This window comes from Sarcophilus harrisii, chromosome 2, assembly GCF_902635505.1.
Source record: "Sarcophilus harrisii chromosome 2, mSarHar1.11, whole genome shotgun sequence".
Taxonomy (NCBI): domain Eukaryota; kingdom Metazoa; phylum Chordata; class Mammalia; order Dasyuromorphia; family Dasyuridae; genus Sarcophilus; species Sarcophilus harrisii.
The window spans coordinates 521,140,162-521,154,092 of NC_045427.1; the positions used below are offsets into that span (position 1 = coordinate 521,140,162).

The window sequence follows — 13,931 nt, forward strand, 5'->3', positions numbered from 1 at the left end:
GCCCAAATCTTCCTGTAGAGATATACAATCATGCACAACTGGGAAGCCATCCTCACAGCTTCAGCTACTGTATGTTCTGGGGACAAAGAATTACGTTTGGAATGAGTTGCACCCTGCAGGATTATCTTTTAGCTAATTGGACAAATTGACTAACAGTTTGAACACATTCTGCTATGTGAGAAATAAAGGCATTCATTAGCAATCCTACAATGGGCAAAACTAAGGGAGATATACAAAGTTTAGATAAGACACAGTCCCCGCCCCCTCACTGGAGTTTATAGCCTGGAAGGAGAGATATGATGAATAATATTATCTGACAAATAAAGCCAGCATTTAACCTTTAGGTGTTCCCAAAAAAACCTTTCTAAATTGCAAAATACAAGTTGATGGAGAAAGTTTCGCGCCTGGAGTCCTGGTATAAATGAAGGAATGAATAAGCCAAGTGAGTAGCAGTGTGGTGACTAGACTGGAGCCCTAGGTTCAAATACCTCTCCTAGATGTACTGCCAATTCTCTGGATTTTCCTACTGTACCTTGGCTACTTTCTCATCCTGCAACATCCCCCTCCACTCTGTTGGTCCCCCTTCCTATTGCTGAGTTCCTATAGTGCCTCCATTGAAGGATGGGCTAGTTTGATCATGCTCCATTCCTCTCCTGGCTGTGCTTCTGACAAGACAGACTTAACCACCAAACCTCAGGATAGGTATCTTTGCTCCCCACACTCCCTGCCTGTTTGATGGCAATGGGCACCAGTTACCCTTTGCAGAGCTTGTTTTTTCTCATTTACAATATAGGAATAAGTCCAACTCCATTTATTTCTGCAAGGAAGATCTGTGAACCAGCATTCTATTCAGCTGCAACTTCCTTTTTTTGTTTTGGTTTTTTTTTCCTTCTGGCTTCCTTTATGAAGGGAATATCAAGATAGATATGATTCAGTTCCTCCAGCAGCATGTCTGCTTTTTGGTCTCTGGATAAGGAACTCGCACTTGGGAACAACAGCTAAGTTAATGTTTCCCCATAATACAACTGACTGAAAATGACAAGACAATATCCTTCTGTACGATTTATCAATCGTAAAATAAAAACAAGCCCAAACAAACAAGAAACCCACAACTATTTGATTTGAAAAAGAAAAAAAGCTCTCTTCTATCACGGTAGCTCCCATGAGTCACACAATTGGATAAGATTTCTTGAAAAATATAACAATGCTTAATCAGAAAGCATTAAGTCATGGAAGCTGTAGTTTTAGTCATGGAAGACAATCCATCCCAGACCGCAGATGGGAGAAGAATTCAGTCTAGAAGGGGAGGTTTCTAGATGATGTTTTTTCTTTTTTTAGGCAACTGAGGTTAAGTGACTATCCCAGCTAGAGACTAGATTTGAACTTGAGTCTTCCTGACTCTAGCACCAATGCTCTATTCACTCTGCCACCTGGCTGCCCCAAGTTCTTGTTTTTTAATTAAGCTGTGCTATTGCATCCAGGCCCAGGTCTTCAGAACCTCTTAAGTGAGATTCTCAATCCTTCAAAGGAGTTTGGCCTAACTGTCCAAACAAGTAAAATCTTTGTGAAACAAAGGAAAGTATTTTGATTTGCATAAGAAATAACATGAGCAAAGACAGGGAGAAGGAAAGCCATAAAAGAGAACAATGTGCCTACAATAGAAAAGTAACAGCAAGAGAGCTGGAAATTTACAGGATACCAAAATATGGAGGACTTTGAATTCCAGGCAGGGGAATTTGAATTTACTTGGTAGGCATTTAAGGAAGCCACTGAAATATCTGAGCAATAGAATGATGCAATTAAGTCAGTTAAATGATCAACAAAAATTTATTAAGCATTATATGCCATAGGTACGGGTGGTAAGTGCCGAGGGACACAAAAAAAAAGCAAAAAAAATCACTGTCCTCAAGAAACTTACATTCTAATGGGGGAATATCATATATAAAAATAATATACTAATATCTATAATATGTATATATTTTGTATAATATATATAACAAATTATATACTAAATAATAGTATATAACAGTAGCTAGCGTATATTAAATTGTATAGCAGCTAGTGTCTAATAGTATAGCACATAATAGCTTGTTTTTTACAGCATAGTATATAATGATGAGCTAGTCTAATAGTTTAATAGTATAGGATAAATATATATTTCTAATAGTGTCTAATAGTATAAAATGGTAGCTGGTGTCTAATAGTATGGTATAGATCAGCAGCTAGAATATAATAGTACAGTAGATAATGGTAGCTAGTGTATAACAGGAAATGATGGTAGCTTGTATATAAGAGTACATAGTACATATAGTAGCTAGTGTATAATAGTATAGTAAAATATATGTGTAGCTACTATATAATAGTACAGCATAAAATAGTATCGCATATGTTATCGTAGCTAGTATATTAATAGTATAGCATATAATGGTAGGTAGTGTATAATACTTATATAATGTAGTAGCTAGCATATTAATAGTACAGTAAATGATGGTAGCTAGTATATAATAGTAAATGATGGAAGCGGGTATATAAGAGTACTTAGTACATATGGGAGCTAGTGTATAATAGTACAGTAAATGATGGTAGCTAGTATATAACAATAAATGATAGAAGCGTGTATATAAGAGTACTTAGTACATATGGGAGCTGGCGTATAATAGTAAATGACGATAGCGGGTATATGAGTACTTAGTACATATAACAGTAAATGATGGAAGCGGGTATATAAGAGTACTGGGTACATGCGGGAGCCGGTGTATAACAGTAAATGACGGTAGCGGGTATATAAGAGTACTGGGTACATATAACAGTAAATGACGGTAGCGGGTATATAAGAGTACTGGGTACATGCGGGAGCCGGTGTATAACAGTAAATGATGGAAGCGGGTATATAAGAGTACTGAGTACATGTGGGAGCTGGTGTATAACAGTAAATGACGGTAGCGGGTATATAAGAGTACTGGGTACATATAACAGTAAATGATGGAAGCGGGTATATAAGAGTACTGGGTACATGCGGGAGCCGGTGTATAGCAGTACAGTAAGCTATGTTGGCGCACCTAGTACATAACAGCGCAGTATACATCAGTAGGCCAGCAGCCGCTCACCTCTCACGGCACAGCGTACAAAGGCAGCGTTTGGAGAGCGCTTTGGAGCTCTTCCTTTCGGTCTCTATAAGCCCCTGGGAGGCGGGCGCCACGGGCGCAGGGCCCGGTCCCCTGCCTGGCGCTCCGGTCCCCTGCCTGGCGCTCCGGTCCCCTGCCTGGCGCTCCGGTCCCCTGCCTGGCGCTCCGGTCCCCTGCCTGGTGCTCCGGTCCCCTGCCTGGCGCTCCGGTTCCCGGCCTCACCCCTGGGGCGGACACCCGGCGCCGACATGCCGGACTGAGCGGACCAGACGGAGGCGCAGGGCTTGGGGGTGAGGACAGAGGCGGGGACAGACGGTACGGACTTGGCGCGGACGGGAGAGAAGGGGCCGGGAGCGGTGGCTGGGAGAGCGACGAGGGAGGGAGAGGAGTCCCAGAGGCCGGGAGACAGACAAACATTCCGTGCTTGCCGCCAGCACCTATGAACCTGGATGGGGAGACTGCAATTAGCCGGAGTCTGGCACCCTCTCGTGGCCGCGCTGACCGGCTGGCTGACCCGGCCGGGAGCACGTCTGCGCTCAGAGCTACGGAAGGGATCCAGTCCCACTTGTTCCTGCTGACCCTGGACAAGTGTCTTTTGTGACCATCAAATCGACGTCTGTCAAATGCTCCTAACTGTGAAATACTCTATCGAAGTAGAGCCGCTATCGACGTCCTCAACCCCTGCTGATTATGGCTGGAAACTTTTTGTCAGGGCCGCCGGGGAGGGGCGGGGGGGGGGGGGGGGGGGGGGGGCCGCCCCACCCCCCCCCCCCCCCCCCCCCCCCCCATCCCCACCCCCACCCGGCTCGGGGCCGCACAGAAGCCCCCGCGCCCGGCACGCGGCCCGGTTCGTTTCCCGAGCCGTTTCCGGGACAACAATGAAAGGACAATGAAAGCCATTGGCTGGCATCCACTCAAAGGACCTGCCCACCGCCGCCACCTCTTTAGTGGCAGAGGGGAGTTCTGAAGGGCGACCCTAAAGATGGAGAGCAGGAGATGAAGACTCACCACCCCCTCAACATCAAACCCCCGCTAACGAAACCGGAATCCTCCTCGGCCTGGGCATCCCGCCCCTGCTCGGTGCCCCGCTTCTCTTCCCCCCTGTGCTCCCCCGTTAGGGTCTGGTAGCCGAGACAGCTGGATGTCCAGCGCCAGACCCTTCCCCCCAGAAACCTGGCCCCTGTTTTACAAGGCAATCAAGAGGCCTGTCCTTACAAGTGAGTGAGAGCGCGGACAACGCCAGCAGCACCGAGAGAGACCTGAAGGGAAGGGCAGAAAATGAGTCGGGGGGGAGGGGAGGGCGGGAGTGTCAGGGGAAAGGCTCCTGGGATCGTGGGGCCGCTTCTCCCTGCCTTCACACATAGGCCTTGTAAGACCGGAGCCGACTAACCTTCTAAGCCTGGAGATAGGATGGAGTGTTTCCTTTTGCTCAGGCTCTGCCTCAAAGCTCAGGATCAGAGATGGATGAATAAAATGGTTGGATGGATGGAATCAATGAATGAAAAAGCATTTATCAAGTGCTTGTGGGTTCGGGAAGGTTTTAATTCTGCTCATAGCTAAGCAGGTCAAGGTGCCATCAGGAGACACCTTTTTGGACTTTACTCTGCCTTCACCTCAGCCCTTGGCTGGCTGATCCCCTTCCCCACCACTTCCCTTTCCTTCTCCTATCTCTTCCTCCCTCTCAGTACCAATGGTGGCGAATGGGTATTCTTGAAAGTTGTTGGTGCATGTGTGTTTGAGGGGAAATGTTGGGGGGGAGGAGAGGGGGTAGTGAAAATGTCAGCCTTCCTGCAGCCCTCCTTCTAGAGGGTCATTATGGTACAATGGAAAGAGCTGTGGACTCAAGAATTAGGAGAATGGGTTTTATGACTGATTTAAACTCCTTACTTTATTTCTCTAAGTAGTTTCTGGGGGTTCTTGTGTCTGTCCCTATTTCCACAGCTGTTCAGGACCCAGAACTATTGAAGATGACTCCATTTTCTCCACAGTGGAAGAAGAAGGAAAAAAGTCAAACATTCATCTATTGATGATAGTACCAACAAAATCCTGGGGACCATCGTAAGACAGGCAGGAGGGCCACTGGGCTGGGGGGGAGGGGAGAAGAGGTGAGTGAACTGGAAAAAGAATAGGATTTAGACCTTCAAATGTGATTTTAGGCAAGTCATTTAAAACACTGTGCCTCAGTTTCCTTGTTAGTAAGATAGATAACCTCTTGAGACTTTGACCTTTGATCCCAGGTTGGCACAGGGAGAGCTCTTGGAGTATGACCTCACCACCAAAATCAGTTGGCTGGAGGTTGCACATGCTAAACGCCTATTTGGTCCCAACTGAGCCCAGATTTCTTTATTTTAACAAATATTTATTAAGCATTCATTGTTACTGTTCTGTAGACTTCATCCTCCAATAACTTTGTATTTATTCTGTAAGTTCTTTGCATTCACTCTTTTGAGGCCTAAATATTGAGATAGAATAAACAGTCTGAATTGGGCTTTGGATGATAACCTAAGTGGGGCAGTGGATAGGGCGCCAAATCTGGAGTCAAGAGGTCCCAAGTTCAAAGCCAGCCTCAGATGCTTACTGTGTAGCAAGTCACTTAACCCTGTTTGCCTCAATTTTCTCATCTGTAAAAGGAGCTGGAAAAGTTAATGGCAAACAAAAGAGCCTGACACGATTGAAAAAGACTAAACAACAAAAATGGACCTTTTAATCATAAAGGCCTGGATTGAAATCCTCCCTTAGACTATCTGTGTGACCTGGGCAAGTCACAACTACTTTGTGCCTTAAGCAACTACCTACTAAGCCCTAGTAGCTTTCTCTAGACAAAATCATCTCCTAAAGTGATATTAAATGGGTTGCTTGAAAACAGGGACTGTTTGATTCTATATTTGTGCCTTTAATGAGAATTTATTGAAATGAATAAGCACCTACTAAGTGTTCCTAAGGCACCTTGTTACTGTGGGCCAGTGTCCAGTAGAAGAGGGAGGGAAGGCTGCCTCCATTCCCCCAGAATGATATTGAGGCCCATCCCCCACTTTCACTAATTTCCTCTTTCCTCTTCAGGTCCATAAAGCCCAAATGGTCAGAACCAGTCTTCCCTGTTGCACCGGATCCTGAAGAAGGACCAACAGAAGAGGTAGATGATACCCAGGGGAAAAGAGTATCTTATTGCCCACCCTCCTTTAATTGGCAAACAGTCTTCCTTCTGCAGCGGCTGGGGTTTTCATCATTTGAGGTAGATGGTGCCTGAGAAGGGGGCATCTTGAAGTAGGCAAAGTTTCCTAGGAGCCTGGAGGAGCTGGGTCCAGGAGAGAATGATTCTGAAAACTGGGCTCATTTCTTGTCTATCTTTGTGCAAAAATGTCCCCCTCCCTTTTAGTACATTACCATTAACAACCAGATCTTTACTGAGGACCCATTGAATGCCAAGATGGGGAGGAGGCGGGGAGAAGGGAGAGATACAAAAAAAAAAAAAGTGTCATCATAATACCTGAGATTTGTATGGTGCTTTAACTCTTCACAAAGTCCTTTCACAGTCCTGTGAAATAGGGTGGGGTTTGTATTATTGTTATCCCCATTTTATGAAAGAGAAAACTGAGGCTCAGAGAGACTGTGCCTTGCTCAAATTCCCACAGGTTGATCTCAGAAGAAATAACTCCTCAAGGAGTTTACAGTATATTTAGAGAACCAGGACCAATATAAATGGGGAAGAACCAGAGAATAAGGCAAAAAATAAGGCAAAAATGTATACACACACACATACACACACACACACATTTTATGGGATTATACGTATATATATATATATAATATATATGCATGTGTGTGTATATACATACACATTTATGTATGTATATATATATGGTATACACACAAAATATATCCATACTTAACTATAGCCTGTTTGGGGAAGGGGAGGAAAGGAAAGGAGAAAAAAGAATAAAGTAAAAAATAGATGAAAGAGAAAAAAGAAAACCTACAAGGAAGCAAAGAAAGATGGACAGTTATGAATTCAATGTCTTCTACTATTATATATGCTTTCCTGAAATGGAAATTTATTGTTATATATTATGAATTCTCTATGCACATAACAATGTTTTTTCTTTTTTCCTTTTCCCTCCCTTTTTTTACATTTAAGTTTTAAAAAGAAATTGAGTGACACAAAACTAAGGACAAGAGTGATTCAGAAAAAAAAAAAGAAAGAGAAATGGTCAGTAAAGTCTGTGTAGATTTAAAGCTTCAACCAGACCTTGAGAACGTGAGAATAGGATTTCTTTAGATTGGGAGGAAGGCAGCAGGTATTGAAGGAAAAGAAACTTCCCCACATACTTCTCTCTCCACTCACCCATCCTGGCTTTGCTATCTGGTAATAATACCTGGTCATAGTTAGAGCCAAAGGGGGCTTCAAGCCTTAAAATAATTATATCATTCATCCTACTGCCTGAAATCTCACTTTCAAGGACCTTATTTTGGGTTGGGATTATCTGACAAAGATTCCCCTTAAATATAAATCTGTTGCCCCAAGAGAAAAAGTGGTTACTCTATTAGTAGCTACATTAGTATTCATCAGTACCTTTGCTCGGTTGGAGGCACCTAGGTACCATAGTGGCTTAGAGGGTGGGGTCTGGGGGTCAGGAAAAAACCTGAGTTCAAATCTGGTCCAAATTTTCTTCTGTTTTTATTATGAATACTTTGTGCAGAGCAGTGAGGTGCTAGGTTCTGGGAGAGAAACAAAAATCATATAAAACTCAGACCCTGTCCCCATGGAGCTCTCAAACTCTGGGACACATAAGCTTCATGTCAGAAAAACGAGGAGGAAACAGGTACTTTGGAGTTTAAGGAAGGAAAGGATGCAAATGGTACCTCCTTAGTTCTAGGCACTCAGGGGAGAAGAGGGGGACAGGTGATGGGGCATTTGCACCTAGGGGCTCTGTCTCAGTAAGGTGGGGAGGGAATAGAACTCCATTCTGGTTGCCTTCCTGGGTCCTTCCAAGGACAATGACTCTTATTGGAGTCCAGGCTCTTATTTCCTCCAGTTCAAAGCATGGGTCAGTGCCTGCTTAGAGCAGGTCTCCAACAGAAAGGGTGTAGAGCTTAAGGGATCTAGCTACAGGAGGACACAGGTACCTGAGGCTAGAAGGTGTGGAGGGCTGGGAGGGAACTTGACTTCGATATTCAGATGAGTACCCTGGGAAGGGAGGGAACATAATTTGGTTCCATTCCAGGTGGAACCCAAGGCCTTAAATGATGCTGGGCTGATGGTGCAAGGACTCCACTGTGAAGTTGGCCCAAGCCCCAAGAAAACTCCTAAGAATAAAACTTTTAAGGATCCCAAAGATGGCTCCCAAGCCCAAGGACCCACCAGAGGAAATTAGTCAAGTCCTAGAAATATTTGAGAAGAACAAGGAAAGGTAGCCCTCAGAACCCAACCTGGTCCAGCTCCCTACCTCCAGCTTTCACCCATGCGTTGCCTTTGGGGAAAAGGGGAGGAGGAAAGGGGTTAGACCCTGATGAAAAAAGATAGATAGCTGAAAAGAACTTGGAAGAGGTGGGGAGGGAAAGGACAGCCAGCATACAAACCATAGCGCTCATTTCCATAGCCTTTAAGAAACTTCAAGGATGACTGAGGGAAACGGGGCAGCTATCTCCATTTTACAGATAAGAAAACTAAGGCCCAAGATCACAGAGCAAGTTAGGTGGCGGGGACTCTTGAATCCTGACCCACCCTTCCATCCCATCCTACAACCCTAGGGCAAGTAGGGTTTTCTATTGTCCTTTGAAGAAATGGGGAGGGGTTGGTGCTGAGCTGGGGGAAAGGAAGAAAGGGGTGCTCTCTGCTCTTTCCAATCCTAAGGATATCTTTGTAACACTCTAACCAGGATTTCCTTACTGTGTGACTTTATCTGCCAAAAACCTACTTTGTCCATCCTTCACCAGAAGTGCCCAAGACCAACTGAGGTAGGTACACATCGCTTAACCCCCTTCCATCCAACCCTGGGCTCCAAATTATCCTTCCTCTGCTTTCTCCTACAGTGTAATTCACTTTTAAAACCTTAAACCCCAACTAACCAGTAATAAGAATACACACAAAAACAAAGCTATTCTTGTGGATCCTTAAAGAGTTTATATTTTATTAAGCACTGAGAGCTCCCCTAGTGCCCATTCTAGGGCTCAGCTCCACCCCCCATCCCCGGGCTCCTCTCTCTTCCCATAGCATCCACCCGTGTATTTCTTCCACAGGACAGCCTCCACCAGACTGTCCAGAAAAAGACTATGGAGGCTAAGGGCACGTGCCTTTTCCCCAAATGTGCAGTCTGGGCAAATGGTCCTGTTGTGAAGCCTAGTTTACAGCCACGAAAACTCCTTCATTCCTAAGCTACTATATTTACAAAGCCCCTCCCCAGGACCCAAGGCCCCCCCGGACCTCTCCGTACCTCTCCGTACCTGCGCAAGCCACTTAACCACCAGGTGGCACTAACTGGCCGCTTGCTCCGAGGGAAGTGAGGAGGAGGTCCCTGAAGTCCATGAGTGGGAGGGCCACCCTGGCCCTCCTAGGAATCCTTTGTCCTCCCTTAGGCCCTGGTTGGGACCAGCTTTGAGGATGGGTCCTAAATTTTCAAGGAATAATAATAAGAATAAACATGAGGCCCAGGCCAATGCAATCTGTCTCTTGAGCTTGTCCTCCTAAAACACACAAGCTAAGCAGCCCAGCTTGCTCTTGGAGCCACCATCCCATGGCTTGGAAATTGTTACCCAGAATTTGGCAGGAATAATGCCAAATATTTGTACAGGGAATTTACAGTTTTCAAAGCACTTCCAAGCCCATTTTCTCATTAGATCATTTGATCATTGACTTCATGTGGAGCAAGTTTAATTGACCCCATCTTAAAGATGGGGAAACTGAGGCTCAAAGATTAAATAAGTTGCCCAAACTCAATAACAAAGTGAAAATAGAAGTAGGACCCATGTCTCCTGACTTCTAATAGAAGACTCTCCAATACTGGGTGCCTCATTTAATAATCCCAGGCAGAAAACCAAGTCATAGAGTCAGAGACCTGGTTTCCAATCCCCCTCCTAACTTTTGAGGTTTACCATCTGTGTGAACTTGGACAAATCACCGGATTTCCCTAGGTCCCAGTTTCCTTACATGGACTCTAATGTCCTTACTAAATTTAAATGTATCTCCTACCCCACCCTGCACAGTCCTGGGCAAGATGGATGGGAGAAACATTCATTTCATTATAGTCTGTCACAGTCCCAGAAAGCCTATTCTTAAACTCTTCCCTCCTCTTTGGAGTCAGAGGGTCTTCACAGGCTTCTAGTTTACAATTTAAATGCAAATACCCTTTGGACAGGGATTTCCCTCCCATCAATAAAACCAGGGTTAAGTCAAGGATGGAAAAGTTGGGGGGGGGGGGGCGGGGAGAAGGAGTGAGGAACTTAAGCATAATCAAAGCTCCATAAGGACATTAACATTCATTTTAGTCTTCATGTCCCCAACAACTTATTACCTAGGAGGTGCTTATCCCTAGGAGGTGCTTATCCAGGCTGCTTGATTTGTTTGTTTCAAATGTCGCTCACATATATATGGACTTTGTTTCCCTCTGAATAAAACTCCATAAGGGCAGTAATTTTCTTTTTTGTCTTTGTATCCCCATTGCTTGGCCCATAAAATGCTTGTTTTCCCAGAGTGGCTGGCACATAATTAAGAGCACAGTGCCTGCGGATGAAAGCTTTTGTTCACCCTACCTGGACTATCTCCATCTGTTGAATTCCCATCCTTTAAAGCCCAACTGCCGTCCTGATCTGTCATGGACCCTTTCACTGATTGCTATCTCATAGAGGTTCTTCACCTTTTATCTTTCATGAATTTAACATCTACTATTGCATATTATAGCTAACTAGGCACAGCTTATCCCCCTAAATTATACTAGACTATAACAAATAAATTCAACAAACATTAAGAGCTTTTAGGGCAAGGCACCCTGCTAGAGTACACTCACCAAAACCCCTTTAAAATGTTTGCAGTGTTGAACTAAATTCAGTAAGAGAAAATCACAAAGAGCGGAGTTTTAAGCCCAGTAAAATAGAAAACCCATTGACCCTGGAAAAGACCTCAGTTCTACTTTGGCTCCACCACTTACTAGCAAGTTTCCTACTCTCTCAAATGAAGGAGTGGGCCCAAATTCTAAGTCACCTGACAACTCTGAACCAATGAGCCGAAGATAATAGTTAGGGTAGACATGTTGCCTGCTGGAGTCTTACTCTCTACCCCAATTCTTTAGGATTTTCTCTTCCATTTTTTTGCCTTTCCCCCTCCTCTTAACATCTGTTCTTGATTGGACATTGTTACAAACCCTCCTTTTGCTGCCCTCATTTCTATCTTTCTCCTACTTCTCTGAAACTTTCTCCTTTGTAATTCTGGTCCCTAAGACTCCCATAGAAATCTCCTTCCTGAGAGATGCCCTCTCTGCCCTCAGCCTCGCTTGTCCTGAGCTGGTGTTGGGTTTAGTAAACAGAGATGCCCAAGTAACTGTGAGGAGCTGTCAAGCACAAGGTTGTGGGATATCCTATTGCAGGGCTGGGGAAGGGGCAAGGCAAGGGGAGGAAGGGGAGCTAAATAGAAGGGGGGGCAGAAGGATCTAGGAGAGGCCAAAGGCAGGAGCTAAAATCAGTGGGAGAAAGGAGTAGGAGAAAAGGCTGTGATTTTCCACAGGACTCAACCCCAAACAGTCCCAGGTTTGGTTTTTAGGATCCTGGCCTATAGGAGAAACCTCCTGCTATAGTTAGGGCATGTCTAGGGACCAAAGCCAAAGGCCAAAAATTTCCCCCCTCTTCTCCCTTCCCCTTTTCCTCCTCCTACTCTTTCTCCCTAGAAGCTGGACTCTCTCCAGTCACCCCTGTTTCCCTCTCCCTCCCTCTTTTCCCAGCTCTCCCCTCCCCTTCATGTTCCATGCCTATTTAAGGCAAGAGTGCTTGTATGATTTTAAACAATATTAGACTCTTCTCCCTGCCCTGGGCTGAGACAGCCAGGAGAGGTAAACAGTACTTGGGGGCAGCAGCTGGGGGGAAAATAAATCAGGAAACAGGTTGCCTGGTGGGAGGGAGAGGAAAAGGGGAGATGATGGCTTTCCCATCCCCCATCCCATCCCCCCATGGACCTTAGGAAGAACTTCACCATACAGGTCCTTCCTAGCTGCTGCTCCTCCTCCTGTTTTGTCTCTCCCCTTAGATGGGTTCAGCCTTACAGCACCCAGCATTGGGTTTGACCAAATTCTTTCAGAGGCTCCAATTCCCATAATGCTCAGGAAAACCAGCAGAGCAAGGATAACACCAGCTAATGGAGGGGAGAAAGGGAGGGAGAGGAGGAGAGAGGGAGGGAGGGAGGAGAGAGAGAGAGAGAGAAAGGGAGGAGGAGAGAGAGAGAGAAAAGGGGAGAAAGAGGGAGAGGGGGAGAAACATGTCTATGCCTGGTAGACTTGTGAAGTGAATGTGTGCCCTGGTGATGGGCAGTGCTTGTGTGTGAGATGGAGATGTGTTTGTGAAAACTGGAAGGTGTAAAAGTGGAAGGGGGTGGGGATGGGAGAGAAAGGAGGGACTGAAGCTTGCTGAATATATGCCCATTTATAGCCTCCCTTCTTCCAATGTTCCTTCTCTGTTGAAACTGCCTTTGATTTCTACCATCTCCCTCCTCTCCCTCCTTGTTTCAGCCTCTGACTCTGCAATGATCCATGTAGGCAGGGACCGTGTTGCTTCCTCCTCTCATGTCCCCCGTGACACTGAATAAGGAGATCCATAGAGACAACGGGTAAATAGAATTGAAGTTCAGAGCTTCAATTAAGTGCCGATTGTGCTTACTCTATGCCATACACTGGGCACTTAGTAAGTGCTCTGGAAGTGACTAGACCAATGACTCTCACCCTTTTTTTGTAGCAAAGATCTTTCAGCTATCTAGTAGGCTAGGAGCCCCACTTTCCTTAGGATAATGCTTTTAAATGAATAAAATAAAATACATAGAATTACAAAGAAAACCAATTATATTTAAATAGTAAAAATATTTTTGAAAACCAGATTCACCAATTCTTAATTAACCTCTTGTTTCTAGCATGTGTGATCTTTCATTTTATAGTTAAGGAGAGACAGGCCTAGTTTCCCCACACCCCCAATGGGAAGTGCCATATTCCCCCTCCAAAGTCTTAGAACTTCATCTACATCTCTCCTAGACATCAAGTTCTTGCCCATTGGTGAGTCAATCTTTGCTTAATCCCTACATCTACATCTGCTTCATTACAGCCTTGAGCCAACGGGCTGGTGTCCAGGTGTGAATGCCAAGGCCCCATCTCTATCCATGGCTACCTCTCTCCTCAGCCCTTTACCTCAAATCCCAGTCCCTACCACCAGCACTACCTGGGAGGATCTAGTGACTTACAGCTTCACTTCCAATCCTTTTAGAGACATCTCCTTTTCCTCTTTACCCCCTTCCCCCAAATTCCTTCAGAAGCTCCAATTCCCATGCATGTTGTATTCTTCTACTAGTACTAAACTCCTTGAGAGGGTAGTAATGGTCTCATTTTTTACATTTGTATCTCAGTGTCTAGCTTGTTACATCACAGTCAATTAACAATTATTTTGTACATGGCTAATTTATGTAGTTAATTTATGTGGCTTTTTATATGGCTAATTCAAAAATCTGTTTTGCATTGTAATGGGTTCTGTTTTTCTTACCTTGTCAATAGATGGGGAAGAGAGAGAATTTGAGAGTAAAAATAAAATTTTTTTTAAAAATGCTTTTTGAGAGGCAATTAGGTG

The 13,931-nt window shown here is 44.8% G+C and overlaps 1 long non-coding RNA gene across 3 annotated transcripts; it reads left to right on the forward strand.

Moving 5' to 3' along the window:
• Nucleotides 1-3,929: 3,929 nt before the first annotated feature.
• Nucleotides 3,930-10,630, forward strand: LOC100914241. Of its 3 annotated transcripts, none has more exons than XR_004232399.1 (6): nt 3,930-4,342; nt 5,067-5,230; nt 6,186-6,258; nt 8,348-8,533; nt 9,002-9,080; nt 9,363-10,630. It is a non-coding gene; the product is annotated as an uncharacterized LOC100914241 (long non-coding RNA). The 3 variants fall into 3 exon arrangements; XR_004232400.1 differs by having other exon boundaries at nt 3,931-4,342; nt 5,075-5,183; XR_001120610.3 differs by having other exon boundaries at nt 3,932-4,342; nt 5,067-5,183.
• The last annotated feature ends 3,301 nt before the right edge of the window (nt 10,631-13,931 follow it).